Consider the following 22,656-nt stretch of genomic DNA (forward strand, 5'->3'; position numbering starts at 1 on the left):
GTGCAGCTGCTTTCTGATTTATTTCCTGCTCCACCACCCTTACATTGGGATGCTGCAGCGGTGAAGATCCATCGAGGATGGGGCAGCTGTGGCCTCACCCCGGGATGTTGCCTGGCCTTCTGGAGACCCTGTTCAGGGACCCGAGCTGCCTGGAAATGAATTGTGGGGTTTGCCAGATGAGCCTTCAGCCCTCCCAGCACGCAGAGCAGGGGTTCGCTGGGACCGTGGGGGCCGGGGGTCGCTGGGGATGCCCGGCCGGAGCGGGCAGTGCTCCGACAGCTCCGCTGAACCACCGCACCTTCAGCTTCACCGGGCACGGGAGCACAAGCACAGTTTGATGGGCTGGAGGCAGACGGGAATCACTGCAGCTGCCCTCTTTCTGGATTGGGAATATTCCATGTTTTTTTAGGGAAAGGTGCCAACCCTTGTTCCAGGGACAGCGGCCTGTGGGAGAACGGGGGCAGAAGGCTACCGGGGGCCTGCGCTGGCTGCTGCGGGCGAGGAAGAGAACCCATTTTGCCTGTGAACGACACTTCACAGGAACAGAAACTGCTCACGAATTCGGGTCAAAATGCGGGAAGAATAAGCCCTGGAAGCCAAGCCACGCGTTTCTTTCCTCCAGAAAATCGTCCACGGGAACCGGCGACACGCCATAGCTTCAGCAGTCAAAAGGAAGCCGAGCAACACGACACAAACCCAGTATTTCGGCCGCTCTGCAGCACAGCCCGCCCGCCGCTGCCCCCGTTGTTTTGCGGAGGAAACGCTCCGGCCCGTCCCAGAGGCGGGCCGGGCTCCAGGCAGAGCACCGCGGGCCTGCCCGCACCCCCGCCGGAGCCCCGGGCCCCGCGCTGCCGCTGCCCCTTCCCCGGCCCCGGCGGCGGCCGGACGGCGCGGGCTGCGGCGGGCGGGCCCGGCCCCGGGGCGGTGCGAGCGGCGCTCGGCCCCGGCAGGGAGGGGCCGGACCGCCCCTACGCGAGGAGCCGCCGCCGTCGCGGTCGCGGCGGGAGAGGTGACAAGCCGCCGCTGCGCGGAGCCGCCTCCGCCCCGCTGGGAGAAGCGGGTGTACCCGCGCTCCGCGCTCCGCTCCGAGGTAAGGCAGCCGCCCGCGCCGCCGCCAGTTCTCCCCGCGCCGCCGCCAGCCCGCCCCCGCTCCGGGGCGGCTGCGGGGCCACGGCGCGGGGACAGCCCGTGTCCTCTCGCCGCGGGGCCGGGCCGCGCGGGGACGCAGCGGGTGCGCGGCGGCGGCGGGACTTCGGCTCGCCCGGCGCCCCGGGGAGGAGTCGTGGCAGCGGTGCCGCCGGCCCCGGGGGAGCCTGGCGGCCGTGGGGCCCGCGGCGCCTCCCTGCGCGGGGAGCTGCCGCCGCTGCCCGTCCCGCCGCACCTGGACCCGCGCTCCCTCCCGCTGCCGCCGCCAAGGGCGCGGGAAGGCGCCCCGAGCCCCGCGCCCGTTCGGGTGCCCGCTGCCCCCGCCGCTCGCCTCCCCTTCGCTTCCCTGGGGAAGCCGCCGCGGCGTGGGACGGGGCGAGAGGCGGCGGGCGCTGCTGCCGGGCCGTCGCGTCTGGTTCAGCGGTGATTTATGGTTTTGTTAACTCAGCATTTGGCACGGCGTGCGAGCGGGGAGAGCGGCGAGCGGGAGTCATAACTTTGTGTTACTTCTGGAAGGGAAAGGGAAAGGGCCCCGTGGGGCCGTGGCCGCCCCAGCGGCTTCCTCCAAATCCTCCCTCCCCGCTCCATGCCCGCCCGCTTCGTCCCTGCGCCGGGGGCTCGCTGCAGCCAGCGGGGAATAGCGCTGGGCAGGTTCGTGGGGGGAACATGACACGGGACTGCCACCCGTGAAGGTGAGTGTGACAGAGGGGGAAAAACTGTCAGAAATTAAATGTTTTTCTTACTCCTGGCTTTGTGTGGATACCCTGTATATTTATTCCTTGTACGTATATATGTATTTGTCTGCATACGCACAGAATATGCACATGTATTTTTTGAATTGTGAGAACATTGCCTATAGGCTTCTGTTTCCAGATTTTTTGTTTTCTGTTTCTTTTTGGGCATATTAACATTTCTGCTGGGAGGGAAACAGACAACAGTAATGTGACTGAATATGTATTTGAGCAGTAGCAAGGAATAACTTGTGTGCCTTTAATTCAGCTGCTGAGGATATCCATGTGGGATTAATATACTTAAGTGATCGTGTCACACTGACGTATCTTGTTCAGACTTGTAGATTTTTAAAGCAGTGTGGACTTGTAGGTAGTAGCGGAAGTGTAATTAATTTTAAACATGTGACTTGGCCTAGTGCTTATGATTTTAACGTGGTATTCGTACCTTGGTAAATATGCATAGATTTAGCCATCTGTCCTCTATTTTTGCTTCGTGCGTGCACGTACCACACTGTGCAAATGAAAAAGTACCTGCGGTAAGCTTTAGGGCCAAATACATATTTCAAGTCTTCTGGGAAAGGATCTAAAGTTACTCTCAAGGATTAGTGGAAAGCGTCTTTCATACAGTTTCTGAGTATATTTAAAGTTAAAAAAATAGTTGCTCCAGCATCAATTATGTCAATTTGTAGCTTGTATTTGGCACTGATACTATTTGCGTTCGTTGAGTACAGTTGATACTGCTGCTGGAAGGGATGTAGTTTTTCCCACTGTGGACAAGGCCCTTTTGTGCAGTGTAAACTTCATGCTTTTAGAGGACGCATGAACCCCTGGGTAGAGCCAGCCCTGCGGTTTCTCTCTCCAGTGATAAGGTGGTGGTGGGGTGCCAGCTCCAGTGTGGCTCGTTGGAGATCATAGCAACACAACTTCTGCCACAGGCTGGAGCTCCCAGTTGTGGCACACCAGTCTACGGCACTTGCAGTAGTTGCAGGCATATGCTATGGCTTATCTGCGTGTCAGTGAAATCTGGAATAGCAGTGAGTCACCCTGGTGATTTGGACAGTGTGGGGGTCTGTCTGTCTGTCCGTGCAAGGTAAGCTGTGGGACGGTGCCTGTTTTCCTGCAGCTGAAGAGATGGGCTGTTCTGTTGTAGTATCCCTGCCGTCACCACAGGAGTGGTACCTATCTGCATTGTGCGTGTAGGTGGGTGGATGATATAACATGGGTCACTTCAACATACCTTCTCCTCTGAAACTTATCTCCTCTATTATTTATGGCCCTCTCTCTGAAGAAATGGCCTGGGTTTAGTCAACAGCAACTCTGCCAAGATCGCTAATCTTTGGAATTGATATGTTTGGGATTGTGATGCTGAAATCTTCATGTGAGCATCATTTTCTTAAATTTGGCTTTTATAGAATAACAGTTGTCATAAGAAGATTAAAAATAAAGTCTACTTGCTGTTAACACTTGGTGGGTGAAATTTTCATCTCTTATACTCCAGATGCTCTGCAGTTTCTCTGCTGGTTGCAGTCTCTAGAATTGTACTGTGCAGTACTAAATGCTTTTTCTCCTAACCAAGGGATTCTTGAACTGCGGTAATACCTACCATAGCAAAAGTAGTACATGAATGCTGCTACCAATGGCATGTGACTGCTGTTTGGGGAACCTTCTTAGTCCTGCTTTTCCTTGGGTTAAAAGTTGGGTGACAAGGCACTGGAAAAAGTTAACTTTTTGTCCTGATTTATGGCAGGAAGAAAGAAACAGTCTATTAAATTGGTATTCCCATTGCTGCCTGATGGTGTTAGATTTTTTGCATCCTCTGGGTAGCTCTTAGAATCTCAGCAACACTACGTGATTATTTTACTCCTTATGCTGCCAAGTAGAATTATATAGCCTAATTTATTTAGATTTGGCATGTTCTCACTGAAAGTCATTCCATGCTAGGTGAATGAACGGTTTTCTTGTTTATATTGCCTTCACTCCCCACTCCCCTTTTAATAGGCCCTCACAGGTCTTACTATAGCTCTACTTGAGCGTTTCTGAATTTTGTTGAATCTGGCAATAAAAATAGAAATAAAGAACTATGAATCACATTAAACTTGTTATCAAAGAAGGTATTTTCATGCTGTCAGTTACCAGGGTAGAAATCTCACTTCTCATGGCTCCAGCCAGTCCTACAATCACATTTACTGCTCTTCTATAAATTTTTTTCTGACAGTTTATGGTTAGCTCTCTGTGGCTGAAGTACTCAGGACAGATGTGAACACACTGCCTTCATCTTTGAAGAATTACGAAGTCACCTAATTGGCTTCCAGATCACACTGTATCTTTCTTCATAGCCCTCTATCATAATTCAGACTCTTCCATTCTACTTATTATTCCTTTCCAGATGTCTTTTAACAGTCGAATCTTTGCTGGATCACTTTTCCCGTGATGAATTATTATTTATTTTATCAGAGGCACCTAAGAAATAAAATGACTGATGGATTATTCTTTTCCCCTCCCATTACCTTTTTTCAATATTCTCCCACGTTCATTTGCAAGTAGAGCTACTTAGAAAGTGTTCATTAAAATGTCATTGAAATGAAAGTCAAGGCAAAGTGTTAATCAAAAATGCTTTTCAGTTTCAAGTCACTCATTTCTCGTGAATAAACCTTCAAAAACAAAAACAATCTCTTTCTTTTCTACAGCTGATACTTTCTTTCCCTGTGCATTTTGCTGTCTTGATCATTGTGGTTGGATTATTTGTGGTAACTGCGTTTGACACAATCGATTGGCTTAGGGCTTTAGAGAAACACAGTATCAAAACACTCAACTAGCTTCAGAATAAAAATGTATGGCTCAGTCAACTGCAGGTATGAAGAAAGAGTAGACCTCTTCAAAAATCTTGAAGTGCTGAAGAATTCAACAGTTCATCTTGCCTTGCAGCTGCATGCCACCATGTCAAGCTCATGTTGGGTGACTGATGGCAGGGATGACTGTCAGGGGCTCTTCCTCTGTGGAGCCCAAGGTATCCCTGCTGCTGCCCAGGGCTGGGGCCTCAGGGAGCTGTAAGACAGCGGGTAGATGTTTGTGCTCTGTGAGGATGCAGCCTGGAAGATGGGAGGATGATGGTATCACGCTGTGTTCTTAGGGAAGGACATAACACATTCTGGAGTAATCAGATTTCCTAGATTGGAAGGCTTCATGGGCTGCCCATGGGGACACAAATGACTCTTTGCCTAGATAGAGCTGAGACAGCAATGCTGTTATTGAGTAGTGTTTCAGTATGAAAGTATAATGTCAGTGTAAAGTCCAGAAATACTTCTGACCTATGACCAGCTGGGATCATGTATCTTAAAGCAACAAACCTATGGTCTGTCTGTGGCTGCAAACTCTTGACAGGCTTTCCTCTGTTCTCCACTGAATTCCAGGTTTAGGTTTAACTTCAGCTATTCCTCCTTGCTTGGATGGTGCTGCAGTTGTTTGTGCTGAATGTTAAACAGGTCTGTTGTTTTTTTCACATTGGCAGAATTTGAGACTGTTGCTGGCTAATTCACCAGGTGGTTTGATACTGATGTTAAAAACTAGTGAATTGGGAATTGAGCTTTGTATGTCTCTACAGGGGAAGGAAGAGGTGATGTGGAAGTGCCTTTCTACTGCTGCCTTTTCTCCATTGCCCCTAGTTTATTTAGGAAGGACCCAAACTATATTTTTGTGGGCCCTTTTGAGGTATCCCCCCAGTGAGAGACAAATATTTCATGCCTGATGGTATTAAAAAGGAGGTCTGTGAGGCTGAGTTTATACTGTCCCATACCTCCTCTGAAAAGAGATAATTTGAAGTATGGGAAGATCCATGTCCTTTCTCTGGTTTGGTGTCCCTGGTCTGTACCATTTGGCTTACCGAAGTGAGCCAATAGTTGGTTTTGCTGCTTATCTTTTTCGGGAATGGGAGATTTGGCACTAACAAAGTGGTTGCTCAGGACAGTATATCCACAATGAGTTTCCTCAGCAGTGGTAGGACTGTTATATTTTTAAGGAGGAAGAAGACTTCCAAGTATTTTGTTAATGATTTCAGACTGGAAGAAGCATGGTTCAATTCACAGGTCTCAAAAAAAAAAGACACCCTGTTTTAAGACTAGGTGATGTCTAAATGTGGTTGGCTTGAGCTGTGTAAGCTGGGTGTTGGTGGATATGGGCGAGGCATGGTTTTGTTTCCTGAGAGGGCTTTCCAAGTGTGCACAAGGCTTTCACAAAGGGGAGTATTTCCTTGCTGTATGTCTGTATGGATGTCACAGGCCTTGAGCATGGAAAGCCTTAGCATAGGCTTTGATTATTCAGCATTTATCAGTCGTTTCTTCATTTGAGAGTTTCTGTCCTATGCCTGTGGTGAGATACTGATAGATAACATCAAGGTGATTGTTGGGTATGTTACTGGAGCAGTGTTTGTCAGGAGTTGACTGTGGTTTTGATTGTTGCTGATGTGTGGGTCTCTGAGCCCTCAGGCCCTTGCCCGGCTGCTGTTGATGAGATCTGCATGGTTTTGGAGTTTCTCAGTCCTTACTCTGCTTAGGCTTTCTCTAGTTCCTTGGAAGCTGGCCATGCTTTCACTTCTCTGAATGAGGCAATGCTCTTTCCATAACTGCAGTAGCGTTGTGATATCCGTAATGTTCAACTTCTCTGTCAAGTGTTAGGTCAAAAATATGATCAGCTTTGCAGGTTGGTCCAGGTGTGATCTGTGAAGGGGCCAAGAGGACTATGACGAATTGGGTTTTCTTAAGAAACACAAGGTGATAAGGTTTGGGAATTTTATCATGTTCAACCTTGTGTCAAAGTATCTGCTGAAATTCTCAAGCTTTGTAGTTCTGGGACCTTCTATTGAAAGATATTAATGTGAGCCTTCCTAAAGCTGTTTCTTGTAGTCTTTGAGTGAATAAATTTTAGCTTTGGCTTTTCAGGTTAACAAAATCTAATAAAGATGCTTTATTATAAGCACCTGAGATTTCACATTTGCAGAACAGTTGAACAAAGTGTTTCTTGGTGTCTGCTTGTCTTGGACGCTGTACTGTGAGGAGCGGGGGAAAAAGACATGGGATTTATATCTCATCTAGAGAGAGCTTTGGGTGATGCAATGTATATCGTGCATTTCACTCTCGGGAGTGTGTGTTGCCTGTTGGCAGTTAGAGGTAGGTCTTACATTACTCAATTCATTCACTTAATTTCATAATGCTTGGTGCTCTTTGCTTCCTGTTCGTAGTTGAGTGTATTTCTTCTACTACTTGCAGCTATCTGATTTCTCTGGTTCTCTCCCTCTAATTCCTTGGAAAACCAGTCCAGTTTATACTATGGCAGATGAAGTGTGCCATGTCATTCGGATTGCTGGGTCCCACAAGAGAGGCACGTGATTTGTCTTTGAGGCACAAGCTGTTCAATCCTGGGAGTGGTTAGACCTGGATATGCCTCCTATGGGAGCTGTGGTGAGTGTGGGCAGGAAGGATGAGGGCAGGGTAATGTTGAGATTAAGGCACATTCCATCAGAAGATGGTGTTGGTGGTTTCAGGCAGTCATTTTTTATTTTAAAATAACCTGTCCTTGCTGTTGTGAGTTAGAGGAAGGGAGAAGAAAAATCTGTCCACTTCCTGAGCTGTAAAGGGGCCACTTGACTAATGGTGTGGCAATAACTGGAGGCCAGAGCTGGGTGGATCTCAATACTCCTCCCTCACAAAGCAGCAGAAAAGTTTGGTCATCTGAATTGTGGTGATGGCCCTGGGGCTGACAGGAGGATTACTACAGCACTGTACTTGCTTTCTGGAAAGCTTACACCATGCTTCTTTACAAATGTCAAAGATGACTGAAGTGTTTTTTCTTACGTGGTATGAGCAGTTCCTAATCTGCTAGTGCTGGTCCCCACTGCTGCTGAGTCCCTGGTGGAGTCTGCTGCTGGAAGCATACTGGGGTGGGGGAAAATGTCATTAGTGCAGAACTGTGCTGAAGGCTTTTAGGATTGAGATAATGAATTTTCTAAACAGGAAGAATAATTGAAACTGCTGTAGTTCCACTTTGCTTACTCCAGCAAGATTAAGTCAGCGGGTTCTTAGTTATTTGTTGATTTCTGCATAATAGACTGAAAAAAGGAGCAGAATGAATGGATATCCATAGAGGTTAGATTTTTTGACTGGACTTTTTTTTTCCCCTTTTATTTTTTAGCTGCCGGTACTCTTGAAGTTACATTGTCTAAAAAAGAAATCTTTAGAGATGGCCATAATTGGAAACAGCTGGATAAAATTTGGGGGTTTTTAAAGTACCCATAAAGATCTCCTAGAGTAAATAAGCACTGGTAACTTCATTTTTTATTGTTAGGTGGCTTGATTCTAGATACCTTTGTAAAATAGAAGTGCACTCATTTTGCAAAATGTCTGAGAGTACTGAAATAAAAAGGTCTGAAATTTTGTGGGCATTTCTGTACAGGATGCAGAGCTTTTAACATATCCCTTCTGTCAGCAGTACAAAGAGGAATCAAAAGAAGCAAATGCAAAACATCTGAGTAGTAGTCCCTTGTATATGCAGGTATATGCAGCCAGTAGTAAAGGGAAGAGAAAAGCAGAAGTCTTTCTAGTTCATCCAGTGTTAATTGAGCACATGGTCACGGCTTTTGTCAAAGCAGTATTCTAGCTCAGATGAAGTTCCATTGCCATGTCTAGTTCCAGTGAAAAGTTACTTTTACAAGTAGGGGTCTAGGGTGAGGGAGGTGGGCTTATTTGCTTGGACAAAAAGTAGGCAAGGGACAGTCCAGTAGCTATTACAGCTATTGGAGGATGATTATGAAAATAGTAGGACCAAACTATACTTAGTAGTGCCAGGTGACATCAAGGGAGAGTGACAATCAATTGTTTCTTTGGAGATTAGGGTTGAATGTTGGAAAAAAATCTTGTTATTAGGAGAGTAGTGCAGCACACCAGCAGGGTGTCCAGAGGAGCCCTCTGAGCTTATCAGGACTCATCAAGGCAAAGCCATGCTGACCCAGTCTGCTCTTAATGATAGTTTTCTTGAGGCAGAAGCTGGACTAGGTAAGAAAGCCCCTTAGGTTTCTTACTGTCCAAGTTTGTAGGAGAACTCCCCTCACACCTTCCTTCTCAAATGAAGAAGTTTTTAGACAACTTTGGACTGAGGTGACCTGCTACTGTGGGATGCTTGGTGGTAAACTTATTTTCATGTCCTCAATACAGCTTTTGTAGTTCATACAGTAATGTTTCAGTGCACTATACTTAGATTAGTATTGTTCATCTAAGTGTTTTTGACCTGAGGACGAGTAGAATATTTTTGTCAACAGGCTTCTTTTGTTCTTACCTGTCCCTGAAGGAAGGGACAGAACTCTTTGATGGTTAATACAATCCTGCTCTAACAGGCAAGCCTCTCCTTGTGGATCTGCTGAAGATAGCTTTGGGGGTTGAGGTGGCATTGCAGTTGCCAAAAGGGCAGGTGATCTGCAGTGAAATTTCGTTTAAAATCTTAAGTTTATAAGACTATGCACCCCACAGCAAGAAACCTGTGCAATCTTCATCTTGTACTTTTTCCCTGCATTCCCCTTTCCTTAGTAGTACTACCTTTAAAGTAAGCCAAAGTTAGCAGACAGGATATATTCTAATCTTATTGTGGCTCTACTAATATTAGTGTTAGTGGTTTTATTTTATCCTTAGTAGAGTTGATATGAGGGGGCACAGCCAAATGAATGGTTTTGTCAATTTATAACACTTTTTTTTTTTTTTTTGAGAGAGAGCGAGGAAGAGGAGAGTTGGAGAAAAATACAGAATGGGTGAAGTAGCTGTGCTAGAAAGCTGGGTGCTATCCCTTTATAGACATTTTCCTACAAATAAACTCTCCGTTCCATCTTTGGGTCTCTGGTGAATAAAGTCCTGTATGGATTTTGATTTTTGAGGCATTTTTTTTCTGTAATTTGCTTCATTTTTCTGGTGGTGGGATTAAATATTGACATGTTCTACTTGAAGCATGCTGTTTTCAGAGGTCATGCTTTTGGATGCCATTTTATCCCACACAGTGCTTCTGCTAGAGGACCTTGTTTCTTGCCCTGCATTACTCATACTTGTTTGCTTATTTTTTTTCCATGTGAAAACAATTCTTGTTTCTCTTTGTGTTTACAGCTACTTATTTCTTGGTTTCTGTTACATGACATTTGGGAAAACTGAAGGTTCATGTTCATGTATATAGTATTTTGTGGCAGAGTAATTAGGCAAAGATCCACATGTAATGTTTAAAAGCATTATACAACAAAGTGTTCCTGACACTTCACAGTAATCAGAAAAACAAGCTGAAACAAAGCAACCTCTTTTGAGGTGCAAATGGAAATTTGGTGCAAAACTCATGACTGAATGCATCTAAGTCTAATGTTTAAAGAAAAGCTTGCCTAAGTGAACACAAACTCATAGACTTCACAAAACAGAGCTGCCTGTTAACCAAAAGACTAGTTGCTTGCCAACAGTTCACTTGGCATAGCTTTCTCCTACCTGTCATCCATACTTCACAGAAAGAAATAAAACCCTGCACTTACATACTCCAGGCCCTCTCTTCTTGCCAAAGTAATGCTTTTTTAATTATATAGAGTCCTCTGCTCTTACATGTGTGGGTTATTAATTGCTGTAAAAGGGTGAGGGATTGAAAGCTGCTCTTACTGATTTTAAAAAACAAAAATTATCCAATTGGCTTTCATTTTCTGTGAAGTTTCCTGGAGCCTATTTTCTCTGCTTACAGTGGAGATTGCTTGCTGATTTTGCTGCATGCCCCTGAGCATCTACCCTACAGACTCTGGCTGTTAAGAGGCAGCTTGTAGAGAAATGGGAGGCAGCATCACCTCTTAAATTAGGTTGTTTTACACCTGTATTGCAGTAGTGTGCAAAAACAATAGCGTAATTTTAATGAATTAGAAAGAGCAAGTTGAATTATTTTTGTGCTAATTGAAGATGGGAAAATTCAAAATGTAGCTTAGTTTCAGTAGCATTTTTTCCCTTTGGGTTTTTAATGGATTAATAAAATAGAGCTTTTGATTTAAAGGATAATTAGAGTTCTCATTACATCATTCATTTCAAGACGTATTATTTGGAGCCATTGCTTGCATTATATGCATGATTTCAGATATATTTGAGGCTGATAACCGAATCTTCATAGATTTAAAAAATACTAGGTTTGCTTGTAAACTTACTTGGAATACGTCTCCATATAGTTACATGAAATACTAATTTTAGTCATTTACGAGCTTCTTGGAGGGGAACTCTTCCTCCCGTGTCTTCCCAATAGGTTGGAAATCCCCAAGATAAGGGGCAGAAGTTTAGTATATGCATCCTCCACTACATTCTTTGAAGCCCAAGAGGGTTTTTCTATGCCCATGTGATTTTGCAGCTGAGGTTAGTAGGTTTTATGAAAAGGTGATTTATCAAATGGTTTCCTCTTGTTGTGGGTTTAAATAGGAACTACTCCACATCTGAGGCCAGAACAATGGGTATGGAGGAAATTAGTCATGGAGGGGTCTGAGGAGGAAGGAGCATGTTTTTATCAGTGATGGAAGAACTTCCCAGTACATGGGGGTCTCACTAAAGATGACTGGGTAGTGCTGGATGGGTAGTGCTGGATTACAATGGGTAGTGCTGGATTACACCTTTGCATTGTTTCCAATTGACTATTAAAAACCTAAGGGTACAACACTTGCTTTCTTCTTAATTTAACACATTTGGGAAGTATTCTTCCTAACCACGTGGATTTGCAATACATTTATGAAGGCTTAAGCATTTGGTGTTTATTTCAGCTGAAGTCAAAGGCTCAGGAGGCTTCCATCAGGTAAGTCCCTGGCTGTGGCATTTATTGTACAAATTAGGGGGACATTAAGTGAGTTAGCAGAGAGAAATTTATCTTGAATTTATGATATATGTTTTTGGCTTAAATAGTGCTTGTATTTTACACTGTGATTCCTTGTGATTCATAAAACATATTCTGGACAGGGTTCAGCAGCTGATGATAAAGGGTTTCTGTTTTGTATATAACCCTTTTACATTCTGCTGGAAGATTTGAGAAGATCTGTTCTGATAGGAATATTTCTGAGGAAATGGTTGCATTTTTGGATGGATACAGGTATCTAAATATATGGCATCTAAAATGGCACTAGACAATTTTATATCTAGGACATCTGTGTGGGGCTGGCAAATATAAGACATACCAGTAACCCAGTCCTTCTAGCAATGGCCACTGAAGGCCAACAGAAATTTCCTAGACCATCTAGAAGAAACTAGATATCTGAGTTTGGATGATTAAATTTTCAGTTTTAATGTTTTAATACTTCTATGATTTGGTGTTTCAGATGAGCAAACTGAAAAAGGCTTTTTATTCAGCTGTCATGAAGAAAAACAGAATCACTTTCCTGAAAAAACTTTTGCATAAGTCAGTGTTCTGAGAGTAAGGCAGTGTAGGTGGTTTGCCAATTTATTTTTCTGAGCTTATTATTTTGCCGGTTTATAGTATCTGCCTTATAGAGTCAGCAAGATAATGGTTATTTTACCAAGCTTCCCTCTCCTTAAAAATGTCCCCCACCAAAACAAAAAAGAAAATCAAGAGGAAAATCCCGATTCAACTCTTCTTAGGTTAATTTGGTGTCCATCAGTTGTTCAGAGGAGGAAAGCGTGAGTGAGTGCAAAGATTGCTATTCAGTCAGGAGGGAAAAAAAAAAACCTGGAACATGTTCAGCATAGCTTAGAGAACAAGCTTATGTAGCTTATATAGCAACATAGCTGGAACATGCTTATGGCAAGCTGAGGATTTACACCAAAGCTGTAACTGTACATTGTCAAAATACAGGTGTCCTTTAGCTCTATGCTAATGTCTTTGGTTATTTGAACTGATTTTGAAAATCTAAAGTGCTATCCAGTGTATGTAACTGAAATATCTAAATATTTATGTTCCTAATAAGGCTTCTTCTGTAGTAAGATTTCATCTCCTACATGTTTAATGAAGGACATGATAGAAGCAGCCTAAGGGTGACCATCTCAGGTAACCGATACAGAAACACAGATGCTTTTAGGATATGATGGAATCTCTTAGAATAGCTACTTTGGGATAGGATGAATCACAGCCCACAAATGCCTATTTCTCTTCGGTGACTATAAAGAGAGAGGGGGAGTAGAGTGACTCAGTGAAATGTGGTTGTTTATATTTGGTCAAATGTATTTCGAGCTAAGTGCATAAGGCTACAATCCTGAGGCAGCTCAGCTCTCCATGGCACCTGGTGTATGAGTCTCAAACATTCAGCTACAAAAGCCTGGTTGGAGTGAACTGCAGTTCTTCTCTGGCTGATGCCTTCATCACCCTTCCCAACTGGAACCACCCTCTAAAGGAATTGTGCACATGTACTTAGTTTTCATCCCGATGGGGAATTGGTGTCATCCTAAAATAAAGTCAGGATGCAGACTGGATGTGTGCCTGAACCCATGTGTTTGGATCTCACAATTTAGACATGGCTTAAGCTCCTTGTGCAAGCAGCGGAAGGAGAGAGAGCATTTGGAAAGCCTCCAGGAGCCACCTTAATTTTGGTAAGATTGATTCCTAACATGTAACTTGAAAATGTGCTTGCTTCTCTGGAGTGTTTCCATTTTATATTTCTCTCAGCATATATATGATGAAAATAGAATAGTCTGTTGTCCTTTCTGTGCACAATCTCCAGTTTTCCTAGGTTAGGGAGATGTTGGGATGTCTGGGAGGTAGGAAGTTAAAACAGTTGAAAAGCCAGACTGAAAGTTCTTGCAATAAGCCTATTTTAAAAACAAAAATTAGACTCATCATTTCAGAACCTGTTCCCAGTTAGTAACTTGGAATTTTGATATTACTCTTTAAACTTTTAACTTAATAATTATTTCCACCATCCCTTCAGCCCCAATATAGAGATTGAGGTATTTTGCAAACGCTGGCATCAATGGTATTATGCATGAGTGCCTAGTTTTAAAATCTTGGCAGCTGCTTTGACTTTTCTTTATGCTGTCATTCAGACCATAGCTACCAAAGCTGAATTTTGCTCATAGTAACAGTTGTGGGAAGTTACTAAGGGAAGAGTCTATTACGGACACAGGAAATAGTTTTACAGTTCTTTTTGTCATTGCCAAACTTGCCTAAACGTCACTGTTGCCATAGGTCATCTAGGCACAGCTCAAAATCATCAATCTGCTGCAACTGAATATCACATAAATTGCTTGGTGACTTCGGTGCTAGTGTTACATATGTTCCATCCTTCTTGCAAAACTCCCTTTGAATTGACAAGTTTTGTTGTTTCTGGAATTAGACCTAATTGCTATGATTCAAGAGTAAGGAAGGAAAAATAACTGTGTGGGTTCTGCATTTTTCAGTTCTCCTCCTCTTTATTACTTCCAAAATAGTTCACTTTTCTCCAAAAGTTGTATCAAGACCATTCAGAAAATTGTGTGTAATAGTCACTGATGGAAGCTTTTTTCCCTTGATTCATTAATTACAAGGAGCATATCAGGCAGAGCAGATGGCATTTTTTGAGTTGGGAATTTACCTTTGTTATTCTTTGTTGAGTTTGACATGCAAATTTCTCAGCTTCTCTAAGATGATATTGTTTTGCAATTAAATACATAATATGGTTGTAAATCAGACTGAAAATTGAAATTCTGGACTTTGTAACTGATGTGAAAAATGAACGGGCACATCTCCATTTGAGAACTACTCACTCCTCAATGTACAGAGCAATTATTTTCAATTTTTTTTTTTTTTTTTTTTGCATGAATGAAGTCATGCCTTACTATGGTACTACTCAGGTGCCATTTTTGAGAAAGAGTATTTACTTTCTCTTGAGCTTTTTGATGGGCCTTAGCTAAAGGGTTCAGCAATGGGATATGATGTATTTCCTGCATGCCCCATTGAGCTGAGGGTTTTCTGATCCTTTGTCATGGGAGAATCTATAACATAATAACTCACATGAGGATCTGGGCAGGTGTGTAGCTGCTAGCTTTGTGTTTGTGATTCAGGATTCCTAGGAATACTGTCTGGAAGCACTCCAGCCCCATTTGATTGCAGTTAAAGCTCTGCAGTGGCTGAAGACCAGTGTGTGCGCTGTGAAGCAGTGGCACTCGAAATCGGGTTGTGCAGGCAGTGCTGAGTCCGTGCCTTTTCAGGGGTTGTGTTAGTGACTTGCCTTGGGTTTGTGGCGGGGAAGGGTTGAGGCAACTTGCAAGTTGGAGAGAACTAATGGGCTGCAGAAGCTCTTGGTGGGTGCTGTGGTATGGATGTGCAAGGGTCTGTGGAGAGGGCAGCCAGCTCCTGCTGACTGGTGCTGCCTGTGCTGCTTAACTCTCCCTTGTCTGGCAGGGCCACCATCTTCCTCTGTGTTGTAACCTGCTTGACTAGACCAGCCAGACTCTGGCTCCTGCATCTATTCCTCCCTTTCCCTCATCCCTCTCTCCCTCTTCTGCCCAGCCTCGTGGTGTGTTTTGGCCCACCTGACCTTTCTGACAATCCCCTCTGCAGTGCGCTCTGAAGGGCTTGTCTCACGCACGTCCTGGGGCACCAGCTGAAGGGTCATGAGAGCAACAGGCGAGGTTGTCTTCCTGCTGTCAGCTCCAATGTCTGGTCTCTGGCAGATGGGAGCAGCAGTTACAGGGGAAATCCTGCTAATCTCCTGTAACTTGAGCCCATTACATGCTCAGTCGCACTGTGGGGCTGGTGCCTTTCCAGCCACATATGGACGGATGGCTGAAGGAATCAGACGCTTACTGCACAACACTTTCCGAGATTTGCACTGTAGGGATCAGAAACAAAAATTAAAAAGATGCTGTGAGTCAGCTGAATACTGGCAGGTTTTAAAGCTTTGTCAAATAGGAAAATATTTTCATATGCATAGCAAAACATATAAAAACCCCTCGATATATTAAAAAAACACCCTTGAAACAACATCAAAAAAGCAAGGGATCAGCACTTTGCCAAATTTCAAGGCTGCCCCAAGATGGGCAGAGGAGCCAGAGTTCCCCAGTGAGTTACAAGGATGGCAGAGCAACATGTTTTTGTCTAGGTTATCTCAGAAATAGGCAAACTGTGTTTTGGCAGAAAAGTCAATAAATCCTGCAGCAGATGTCCAGCATGGAAAATTTTTAACAAGGGCAGCTCAAGTTTGGCAGAGTCAAAAGAATGTGGAAAATCCTGATGAGATGCGCCAAGCCATCTTAATAATGGGTGGAGTTACCACCCTTGTCCCCAGGATCTCTCGAACCCACCAAAATCAACTATTTGGTTTTTTTGAGGAGGATTGTTTTGGTTTGTTTGGGGTTTTTTTTTGTTTGTTTGTTTTTTTAATATAGGGCAGAATACAGAGGAATGAAGGGGGTGATTGAACAGAAAGTAAGGGGTGGCTGGCAGGAACCTTCTTGGCAAGAACACGTTTCAGCCATGCCTGGAAGGGGAGGGTTTTCACAAATTGTGTGGGAGATGGTGGAGCCTAAAGGAGAGTTGTTGCTTGCTGGATAGAGGAATAATGGATTTTTGGGAAGCTGTGTTTATAATATGCAAAACAGTCCACAGGAAACAATGGGGCTTTGGGACAGAGCTGCCAGTGAATGAGAGCTTTGTTTTCTTCTTGTCTATTCATATTTCTAAACTTTTAGTGGCATTTTAAACACATTTTACACATTTTTTGTGTAATGACTTGAATTGCCTAAACTGCTGCCTAAAGTACTGTTGCTCTGCAATCTTTATCCCTTTTTTGGATAAAGATTGACTTTCAGCTTAAGCTCCTTTTTGTATTTTTCTTAATTGCAACTCTTGTTTAATAATCCTTGGCTGCTTTGTTCTTGTGTTTTAAAACTTTAGAACAATTTATAGGAAAACTTGTTGACAGCAGACCTTGTGTATCAAGCGTGTCAAGCTGCCCACAGCTTGACTTGAAAATGGCAACTGGTATCGTAGTCCTTATGCCAGAACCTTGACAAAAATGAACATCAGTTGCAAGCTAATTGCATGGACTTTAGTTTAGATGCTGCTGATGGGATTTGTCTGCCATGTATATGAATTAAAACACCATCATATAGATTGTGTTTTCATTGAGAAGCATCCCGTACCTGCAGTCCGTAACATCCGGTCTGAAATAATCGAAAAGATGTTATGGTTGTATTGCTGTTAAATGCAGACACTGCGCATAAGATTATGCAGTATTAAAATGAGAATATTACTGCCTGAATTGGAGTGTGTTTTGGCTGCCTGTTAAAATAAAAGACAGATGGTTTGATTTATATTGGTGCGGGTCTCACCTTTACAAACAAAACAGCACCACTGCAGTTTTGCAGTTTCAGAAATGTTGTTTGTGCGTGCGTTTACGATTAGCAAAAGCTTTGAAAATCCTTGTGCAAGAAATGCAGAAGCTGCTGTTGCAGTGGAGGGAAAGGGAGTTGTTTGCTTTTGCTGTGTATGTTATTTCATGGAGCTATCGCTTTGCCTCACCAGTAAAACTCCTTCCCTGTGCAAGGGAAATTCCTGGTTCATTGGTATGGATGCATTGTTTTTACACATTAGAAGTGCTGTGTTGCTGTGTCAATCATCCCGTTAGGATCAGTTTAAGAGCAGTAGGGCTGACGAAGCTGGGTGTGATTGGCTGCCATATGCTGGGAGGGCTCTGTGAGAAGGAAGGGCTGCAGTCTTTCAGCAACAGAGTTTAGGCTGTGTCTGCTTCATCATCTGAGGAAAAATCCCCTGATAAGTCACCAGGCTTTCTGAGAAAAAAACCCAAAACATTACAGGCTGCTCATCGTTTGGTGTGAGAATTAGTTACCATGCTGCGATGGGGAAGATGTGGCTGTTTGTTTATATCAGATGTTCCTGTTCACGTTGGGAATGTGTCGAATAGACAGGGCTAAACAAGGTAGGAGGATTGTTGTCTTTTATCGAATGTTTCAAGAGTTTGCTGCAGTATACTGCATACTGTATGTGTTGCTTGGGGGAGTCGGGAGTCACTGTTTCTCCCGTGAATGGATTCTGTTTGGGTGAAATAGGTGGATTTTATGGTAACTTGTTTTCAAAGGGTATTAATTTCCAGTGTAAATAGCTCTCTTCAGAAATAGAACATGAGTATATGCATATTAAAACAAGTAAAAAAAGAAATAGGTCAGTGTGTTTCAGAAGTGCTGCTACCCTAATTGGATTTTTAGCTGGGTTGTTGTCTGGAAGTGCAGCCTAGCTTTAAGAAGGAGAAGGAGTCAACCTGGAAATCTGTGAAGTTTATAGCAGCTATGTTTGAAGATTTAGGTGAATTAGACTGGCTGATCTAAATAATTCCCTATCAGAAGCTTTAACTGAAGCCAAGACTGCCTGTTTTAGATTTGTAGGAGTATACAACACGATTACAGTATTTTGCCCTGTTATAAAACTATGGGTTTTTTTTGACTGCGCTGTGATTCCTTGTGCTCTTCAATGAAAGCCGGGGGGATTTTTCATATCGTAGTTTAGCTTATTGTAGTTTATTGTAGAAAACTGCCCTTTCCATTTCTTCGTCTAGGCAGCAAAACAGAACCTATACATGAAAATAAGGAAAACAAGGTTAATAATATGTGCTGCAATTATCTGATCTTTATACATTTTTAATGAGAGAACACACAGCTAGCAGAATAATTTAATGAGCAGGCTGGCTTTTAGAGCAATGACTTCACTGTGCTAAGGCACATCAACTTTCTTCCAGAGGAGGAGCCTCAGTAAGGAATGGAGAAGATTTATGTTAAATGCTCTAGAGAGAGCAGAAGTCTGTAAAATTCTGGAAGAATAGAGTAGTTTTTAGTTGTTACTATTGTTTATTAGATAGAAAGCAAACTTTACCATCATGTTGCAGGAAGGCTCTGAGAACATTTCCTCGTCCTGTTATATGCTGAAACCTTTTCAACTTTCTCACACTGCCATATGCATTGATGGTGCTCAGTATCTTTTCAGGATGTCACCCAGTTAGTGACCCAAATTAACATGCTGACTTCAGTTGTGTTATAGCAACATTATTTATATGTACAGTATATAATTTAGTTGGGTTATAATTTTTTTTTCTCCTGAGATTACCCATTGGTGAGACAAGAAAATGTTGTATGCTTATTTATTTTCTAACAGCCATGTAGATTGCATACTCGTATTCAGCTGGAATGTTGATAGAAAGAATAAGTGTATGTCCTGAGGAAGACTAAAGATCAATATCTTAAAGAGAAATCAGGTAGAAGAACCTTTTGCTGCCTAAAAAAAAACTTTCAGTGGTGTAATTTTGGGGGGAAAGTTTCAAGATTTCCTTCATCCTAGGAATGAGTTATACAAGTTTTAACATTGTGTATTGTGGCAAGTAGGCCCTTCTAGCCCAACTGTCCATCGACCCTCCCGTTTTTCAAGGAGAAGTACAGGACATGTACTCAGAGCTCCTGATGTCACCTCTCAACTCCTCACAGCTGACTCCGCTCTGGGAAGGTTGACACGACTTCCCTGCTCCCTGGCCAAATACTTGCTGGGGACCTGTGGCTGGGTTGTTGACACGTACTCATGAACCAGTTATTTTTGAAGGCTACAGTCTTCTAAGTCAAAACAACCTTGTGTCTTTTGAAAATTTCAAGATCTGCTAACAAATGAAACAAATGTCAGGATGTAGAGCATTATTATTACAAATCCATAGGGTATGGATATATATGTTTAACCCTCTATCACTATTGATGCTTAAATGTGTTGTTCGTGTGCAGACCGTGTTAAGCATGTGAGGCAAAGACTGATAATTAAAACAAGTTAAATAATCTTTTTCAAGAGGTTTCTCTGTAAAATATGAGACAAATATTTAGGTTTTGCAAATAAAACTGTTTTCCTGCACAGCTCTCAGAGAAAACTTTTCAGTTTCCTGTTTTGAGACAATCTCTTACTTTCAGAAAATGTCAGTGTCTGGTTTCCCTACCTTGTAGATCACAATATGTGGAGTTATCTTGCTGTGCCTGACTACCAAAGTGAAAATTTGCATTCATACTTAGTCAAGTAGTTTATATCAAACTACTGACAGACAGTCAAATGACAAAAGGATTAAAAAAAATTATTTCCTGGTCAAGCTGCATAAATATTCTACTACTTTATATGATTAGGTAAATGAACCTTCAGTTAACAGAGTAGAGGTGGTAGTAAATATTCTGTATTTACATTTATTTGGTATTAAAAGTATTTCAGACAAGATTCTGGTGCCTATTTAATTTAGTAATATCTTTTCTGCTTAATTGCTCTGTGTATTTCATCAGAGTTATTAGTGTGGTAACCTTCTGATGTGCAGTCTGTCTGTTTTCAAGGAATAATTACTTCGTTTAGAATTACTCTATTTTCCTAAGATAAAATTTTCTAATGAGTTAGAGGTCCTGAAGTATAGTGCTTGGCAATAGAACGTTTATAAAGGCATATCTACTTCTTAATTTGTAAGTGTACATTTTACAGAAATATGAGATAATTATGTGCTACCATTTTTTTTTCTGAGCAAGAAAAATGGCTCTTAATGTTGCGTGGGATTTCCGGCACTCAGGTATCACCTCAGCTGTGAATGAATCTTCTTCTCTGTTGTTCAGAAATATGTCAGAAATAATCTGTACCGTGTTTATTTGTAAAAGCTCTAGAAAATATTCAGTTTTTATAATACTGAGAGATGAGAAATAGTGTTCAATTGAAATTACTTATTAATTATTTTGCATACAGTTTTAACACATTGCTAATATTTGAATTTCACATTATAGCAATTAGTTGTACTTTGCTTCCTAATGTTACTAGAAATTTCTGACTTTGAGGATTGTTTTTTCTCTTCCAGGGAAGAAACATTTTTTTAAAGTTGAATTATTTTTTCCCTTTTTCAATGAATATGGCTGTTGTAAAATTTTAGCAAAAGATAACTAAATCACTTTTTAAAAAATTTGTTAGTATGCATTTTCTTTTTAAAACCTTTGATTGTGAAGCTAATTTGATGTGTTTAATACAATGTATTATGGTTAACTCATGTGCACCAGTGCTATGTAACTGGTCTGTAAACAGGCTGAAATTATAGCCTGAGGAAAATAAAACTCATTTCAAGAGAGTGTCAGTGCTGAAAACTAGTTCAAATAATAGCAGTATTAACTGTTTGACTAATTAAACTAATCTCCTTATACATTATTAGCAAATGCAGTGGCAGTTGTTGGTTATTGATATCCAGAGTCTTCTTTTTAAAAAGTCTTCTTTTAAAACCAAACTTTTTGTGTCTGTTTGGAGTAGAGAGTGCCTGAGGAGAAAGAAGTTATGCATACCCTTTCTAGAATCTGCCAACTTCTTAATCACTGCAATTTTTTATTATTCTTTTGTAACCGGGCCGTTAAAACACAGAGCTTTCTCTCCGATAACGCTGGCAACGTCAAGTTCTTAGTTCCATATTTCAGGCGTGCTAAAAAAGGAAAAGTCTGGGGCTGTGAAGATTGAAGAGCATACCTAACAGGGGATTATATGCAAAATCCTTATAACTAACACAAAGAAATACTAATTATGTAGGGGACTCTTTGTGCTACTGATGATTGCTAAAGCTGTTGAGAACTGCCAGTGTGCAGTTTGCTGCTTCTGCAGAAGACTTGTAGGATTCCTGGAGTCGTAAGTCTGGCAAAAGACCTGGTGGGCTTGTGATGCCTGAAACTTTGCCAGCTAGAAGAGCTCAGCTGTAAACAAATTGATAAACACAGAGCTTCATGCTCATTTTATTATTTATTTTCTTTTTCTTCCTTTTGTTTTTCCTTTTCTTTTCTCCTTTCTTTTTCATACCTAGATATATGTCCACAAATGCTTATGCACATACATAATATACACACACTCATAAAAAATAATTTTTCATCCTCATGATTTTTGTACTACCAAAACAATAGCTAATAAAGACAGTGGGAGGGATTAAGTGATACAGTTATTGCATAAAGAAGTGGATCAAGAAATAGGAACAGATGGTTCATATCAGAGTCTATTAATTTTTTCTATTTTAGATCAATGATTTTTTTTCATCAGTTTCTGAGTGTATGATAAACATTTTGGGAGGCGTTTTGGGAAGATCTGGGTATTATACATTGCTGAACTCATAAATAGAGACAAGGTCAGTCTGGAGGTTCATGAGCTGTAAAATCTTCTCTCCTGCAGGGAATACAGCACCTCTGACAGTAGGCAGAATTGAGAGTACAAGTAAGGAAAAATGCAGGAGGGTTTACCTGTGGTAGTTTTATGGAAGGAGAAAGCTAGGATTTGGTTAGAAATGCCTTTCTTTTTTTTTGTGGGAATTCTGGCGGCAGCTTTTCAGTGTGTTTGATTTTTTGGTTTTTGGTTGTTGTTTTTTTTTTTTTTGTGTATGATCACTTTTAAGAGGCCTGGCAAATAAATGTTTTGGGTTTTTAACCCTCTAGTGTTCACTCCTATCCAGACTGAATACTTTTTAACTTGAGTTTCTGAGGAATTTTATTTTGTTGTTTTGGGTTTTTTTCCCCTACTGCTCTGTTATATATACTTCAGATATGTTGAATGGCTCAGTCTCCCAGCCCCTAGTTTTCTGAATCTGTCATGATTTATGTACTTTATAGGTGTCATACGCAGTGTTTTGAACTTAGTCTAAAACTAACCTACAATTTCCAAGTGGCAAGTTTTCTGTTTTTTCTGGTGTTCAGAAGGATGATGTTTCAATACTGGGTTTCAGCAGGTCAGGTTTGTGCCTTCACAGTCTCCTTTGGCAGCTCTCTGTGGGACGCTGCCGCTAATGTCAAGGTGGGTA

The 22,656-nt window shown here is 42.1% G+C and overlaps 1 protein-coding gene across 9 annotated transcripts in view; it reads left to right on the forward strand.

Moving 5' to 3' along the window:
* The first annotated feature begins 944 nt into the window (after window positions 1-944).
* MBNL2 (muscleblind like splicing regulator 2) overlaps window positions 945-22,656 on the forward strand; it is a 104,988-nt gene continuing 83,276 nt past the window's right edge. For 3 of the 9 annotated variants that reach the window (XM_038158656.1, XM_038158675.1, XM_038158692.1), the window contains exon 1: window positions 946-1,090. The gene's annotated coding sequence lies outside the window, so the exon portion shown is untranslated. Of the gene's footprint in view, window positions 1,091-1,313; window positions 1,839-17,003; window positions 17,770-22,656 lie in introns of those variants that run through there. The other 6 variants (XM_038158627.1, XM_038158666.1, XM_038158684.1 and 3 more) reach the window with 5 other exon arrangements.

The sequence above is a fragment of the Motacilla alba genome, chromosome 1 (genome assembly GCF_015832195.1).
Source record: "Motacilla alba alba isolate MOTALB_02 chromosome 1, Motacilla_alba_V1.0_pri, whole genome shotgun sequence".
NCBI classification, from domain to species: Eukaryota; Metazoa; Chordata; class Aves; order Passeriformes; family Motacillidae; genus Motacilla; species Motacilla alba.